Genomic DNA, 5,539 nt, shown 5'->3' on the forward strand with positions numbered 1-5,539 from the left:
TTTTGCAAAGAACTTATTTACTTACTTATTTATTGTAAGCAACCTAAATGTTTTTGGTGCAAAAATTATCACTGTCTCACTTCTTGCAGCTCTGTGCTTCTTGGGTTTGGGGAATTTTTGTGTAAGAACTGTTGGTCTTCCAAAAGCAATCTTAAGGGCTTTGACAAATCATTTTGGTTGTAAATTTCTGTGAGTGTTTCCTTGTTGATATTTAATATTAGATGAATTGATGAATTATAATTATTACAGAAACAGGAGGAATTGGATGAATTAGATGCTTAGTTTTCACAGAAAGGGCTTTGTAGAGCAGCAACTGCCTTTCAGAAGAGTTTTACACTGGGAATAACCACAAGGGTAGATCTTGTCTGCTACAACAGCAGAGTTGTTGAGCTTTCATTTTTAGGCTCTGTCTGGTGAGCATCTACAGAAGATAAACTTTCAAGTCCATTGGTGATATGTGGACAGGCTGAAGGATCAGAGATCCTTTGCACTGCTGTGAATCTCGGTCTGTGCTGGGTGCCTACTGAATGCGCTGGAAGATCTTTGTGGTGACGAGGATGACTGGCATCAAGCCAGATCTGACTGCAGCAGCTGGAAGACCCTATCCCTTGACGAGGGACTTTGGTTTTTTTGTGAGGGGAGGCTCTGGCCACGTCTTGGGCAACAGACAGGTCAGAAGTGTGAGCTGAATCCCAGACCTGCTTTTGAATTTTACCTGAAGTTTAATAACTGATGTTTTTGTCAGCTGGCTGGATTTTTGCTGTGCAGATTTCCTGTTTGTGCTAGCGTGAAAACATTTTTATTTGCAATGGCATTTCCATTGGGAGATGCTTTGTCTCCAGGGTAGCTTCCCTGAGAGTGGTTTCAAAAGTTAGGCTGTGGAGAGTACTGCATCTTGTTTTACAGTCTTCAAATGCCCCTTTATAAAGTCAAGTAAAAGATGTTATTCTTTTTCTGGTATGGTTTTTGCCCTGACTTGGCACCTTCTTACTGTCTGAAAAGCGGGCAGAGCCATGTAGGTGTACTCAAAGATTTGATAAAGACGATGTGAGCATCGCTGTAATTTAGTGATCGAGTGAGAAAACACTAAGATGGGACATGACATGGCAGCATCATGGAAGGCGCTCTGTGACAGGGTGGAGAATGGCTACTGGCAGAGGAGGAAGGAGAAGTTTTTAGAGAAGGTTTTTTAGAGGGTGAGACAGGATTAAGGTTGCTTGAACAGCTGGGGTTGTTGAGCATGAAGATGATGGAAGGATGTTAGGGAGGCAGAAGCAGGAAGAGGAGAGACAGAGCCAGATCCGCAGCTAACATTGCTGGGTATTTTTAGGAGTGTTTCCTGAGAGTGCTTTCTGTATATAAACAGATGAGGTTCCAGGAGGCAGCGGTGAGGGGGAGCAGTATAACTCGATGATACTTGTACCACAAATAGTACATTGCAAAGAGCAAATTGTTTGACTTTATTAAACTGCAGCCTCCTGCAACAGATCAGGGGTCTAGTTTCTAAGCAAAATAATTGTAGCCTAAAGAAAACTTAACTGTTGAAAGCCTCGTGGGCCCTAGATTCCTGTTTGACTTGGCTTCAGGAGCTGCATGTACTCTTTGAATCTCAGACTGGGAAGTAAATTTGCAAAGCACACGCTATCTTGAAGCCCCTTTCCACAGTAACAGATAGCTCAGCCTTGTTGTCAGGAAAACACAAGACATGGGAAAATAATGGGAGGAGAACAACATCTGGCAAGTGGACTTGACAAGGCTTTGCAGTTCTGGAGGGGCTGACAGGAGCTGGGCAGATCTGATCTGGACATCGGGGTTGTGCAAAAGAAAGTCACCTGGCCTTGGTGGGCAGTGCTGAAGTCAAAGCACAAGTGGGAGCCACTGGCTGCAGTGGAACAGGCCAGTGTAACGCAGAACCAGGGGGTCTGCCTGAGAGACTGCCTGGCTCCATCCTCAGCTATAGGTGCTGCGTGTTACTTAGGGCACTGTGTCCAAAGAGTGGTCGTGTGTGCGCTGAAGTCCATGAACAAAATGGTTACTCTGGAACGTGGCCAACTTAGGCTTGTCCAGTGGCTTGTCACTCAACCCTGACAAGTTAGTCTTGGTCATGCTTAGTTTTTTAGCTTTGTGGCCTAATCTGGTCCCAGTTCAGATTTTTTGGTAAGAGAAAATGGGCAAAAACTATGACTTAAGAAGGTCCCATAGGAGGGCCATCCTTTCTGCAGCAACCCCAAAGCTACCTGTCCAAGGAGGCATGAATTAATGCACCTGCAAGAAAACGGCTGACACTCTTAGCTGTCACCACCACACATGGCGTGTACCTGGGCAATATCCTGGCTGGCATTTCTTTCCGTGGGAAACCTGTCCTTGGCAGCATCTCCTGCCGTGCAACTTGTTGAAAATGTCTATCCTCTCTTCCCTTGGCTCTTTGCAGAGCAGATTTATGGTCCCACTTTCCTTTTACAAATAAAACCCTAAGTGTAAATCCAAAGGATAAATAACGCAGCACAGACATGCCCGCAGCAATATTCTCTGTATTTGTCATTGCTGAAAGTCTGGGAGGAAAAGCTGGTGAAGGCAAGATATCTTATGTGAGAAAACCATTCTCATGCTTTTGTGCCAATTCTGGAGGCTGGAGAGCAATTCTGTTGTGTTTTCCCCCAAACATCCTGCTGCAGTTCAGGCAAACTCCAGGTGCCTTGTCTGTGAAAAGGGGCTAAGATGCCCATCCTCCCTCCCAGGCTTGCTGTGTGGGAAGTACACCAGCTCCACCACAGGGCTGGAGGCCTCTCCTTCGTAAGCACATGGAATGGATAGGTGTTCTTAAATAAACCTCAGCGTTTGCTGTGCTCTGGGTAAGAAGTAGGCATGGAAAAGATGATAGCGTAGACGCTGCTCTGTCCATTAATTTGTCTCATTCTGCCATTCTGATCACTTCCACCCTGCCTGTGGTCTCAACTGATGTTGCTTTTGAGCCTAAGCCACCAGGCAAGCGTGGCTCTGTCTGGCTCTGCGGTGGCTGTTCCCCCTGAGTGGGACTTCTGCTGCCTGGCTCTGTTGGCAGCTCCACACCAGGACCAAACGCCATGGTGTTAGCAAGGAGGGCTCTGGTGTAAAGAAGCTATTCCCTGTTGCTTGGGCTAAGCTGGCGGCTTGCGAAGAGCCAACAATCTGCATCTGAAAATTGTAGCACAAGATATACCTGGAACCACCCCCATTATTGTTTTTATCTCATTGGTCTTGATTCCAGCTGTAATTCTAAGAGACCTTTTGCCTAACCTAAGTACAGGGGCAATATCCCATCTCAGTGTGCAACATGTGTGGGTCAGAGATTAGGACTGTTTAGTTGTCCTCAACTACTGAGCCTGCCCCTGTGCCCCTGCCAGGCCACCTCCATGATGCTGCAGCCCTGGCGTAGAGGGAAGGTAACGGTGGGCTCAGGTACTGTCATCTGCTGGAGGGTGGAGAAACTGCAAGGAGACTAGGGGACCTGCCTCCAACTGTCTGACCTTTGCAGCAATGCAAAGCGCTGGAACCAGCCCAAGGCTCTTGTAGAAAGGGAATTTTATGTCTTAAGAGTCGGAAAGCTACTTTATTGTCTTTGGGTCAGTGTTTTGACCTCTTGTTCTTTGTTGTTTGTTCGTTTGGGTTTTGTTTTTTTTTTTTTCCCCCCAGGTTGAAGATGAAGCCTCCACTGTACACCTGTAACAGTGACATCCAGCCAGCAGTCCTGCTTTGCCAGTGCCCTGGCTTTCCTGGTGGGCTGCAACTCCAGCCGAACTCACTGCTCCCAGCTGTAAGCCACGCCGTCCCTGGCCAGCTGAAATAGTACCTCAATGGCTGTTGGGTCTCAGCTGGGGTAAATTTAGACTCGGTCACTCTGAGAAAAGTTGTTCACTTTCAATTCCGCCTTGCAACCGCAGATATTTCCAGACCTGCAGCTTGCTGGGAATTATGACCTGTCCTGATGGGCTCGATGCACGGAGATTTTGGACTGTTGTTTCATATATAATCCTGTGCTTTAATATAGCGCCATTTGGCTTGGCATAGGCTGAGTTACAGAGAGTTGAAGGGAGTGGTTAGTAAGGCAACTGAAAAGACTACTCACAAAACAGCTTCAGCATGGTCTGCAATAAAAAATGATCCCCAGACAGACTGAGATGGAGGAGACCCAAGTGCCAGAGTGGTTCAACCACCATGCTCACTGAAATCTAATCTCTTTGCTGTGGCAGCCAGTAAGAGGCCTGTGAAAGCTATAACTTCACTGATTTTTCCATCATTAGCTATGAACTCCCTTCTGGCCGCTTACTCCAGTCTCAAAGGATGGGACCCTTTCTGGAAGGAAGACCCATCTTTCTGTTCCCCGAGAGGAAATTAGTCCGTAGCATTGCTTGTGTTTTACTTACTATGTTTATAAAAGTGGTAACACCACCTGGATTTCTCTATAGGCTCTGAGGGGAAATCATGTTTCCATATTGCATTATGAGAAATGCAGTGGAAGTGTGCTATGCTCAGTTAATTTTTTTAATGTATGGAGGCAAAAGAAACTTCAGTTCAGAACAAGTATATGCTTTTCTCTTTCTATTCGACATCCATAGTGCTATAAATACAAACTGCGGGGTACTTTCAGAACTGCAAGCCTTTAAGACCTCTCAAGGGAAAACATCACACCAAATTAATCTGCCGTCAAGTGGAAATTCTATATTGTTTGCATTTGCCAATGTTCTGTATGTGGCTGTAATTGCACTGAAGCAAATATCTGCTTCGAGTTCTTCACAAGATTAAATGTGGCCAATTGGGCGTAAAAGAGTAATCGAAATGCAGAGCTGCTGCTTTGGATTTGTTAGAGGCATTGCTCATTTTTGCTCTGACACGATGACACTGGGTTCTGGCTTCCCGTTAAAACAGGGAAGTTTGGGCAATGTGTGATTTGGAGCGCCGGGGTTGCAAGCCGAAGAGGAGGATGTTTCTGTCTGGCACCAGTGGGCAGTGTCTCCTGAGCGTGCCCCTGGCTTCACACGTGCAAGGGGATACCTACCTTCCTTCCGTCCCACCAGTGGTCATGTTGTCCATAGCCACGGCCCCAGGGTGCAGCGTGTGGCTGGGACCTCCAGTATTGGCTCCTGAGGACTTCATGGTCTTTTTAAGTTCTGAGTATTTTCCCTAGATTGGAAGCTAAAAGGGCTTGTGAAGGTCCCAAAAAGAGCCTCTGTGGCTTGTAATAGAGAGCCCAAGGTCTGAGTTGGATCCTGCCTCGTGTCACCATGTCAGACCAAAGGAGCACATCAGCTTGCAAAACCCGAACTCTTGCCCCATGCCAGCTGGATGCGAAATGTTAAAGATTTGCTTAAAAAACTCATGCTTTCTTTTTCTTTTTACAAGTTCAGCCGTTTTCCCTCTTGCCATATAAATGCAACTATTAGCAAGTAAAAAGTCTTTTTTCAAGCTGACTGTGCTGCCTTTTAATTCTGCACAAAAACCCAACTGCTCCCTGTGCCCTGCCCAACAGGTAGTTAAAAAAACAGGCCCAGGTGGGCAAAAC

Source organism: Numenius arquata, chromosome 10, assembly GCF_964106895.1.
Source record: "Numenius arquata chromosome 10, bNumArq3.hap1.1, whole genome shotgun sequence".
Lineage (NCBI taxonomy): Eukaryota > Metazoa > Chordata > Aves > Charadriiformes > Scolopacidae > Numenius > Numenius arquata.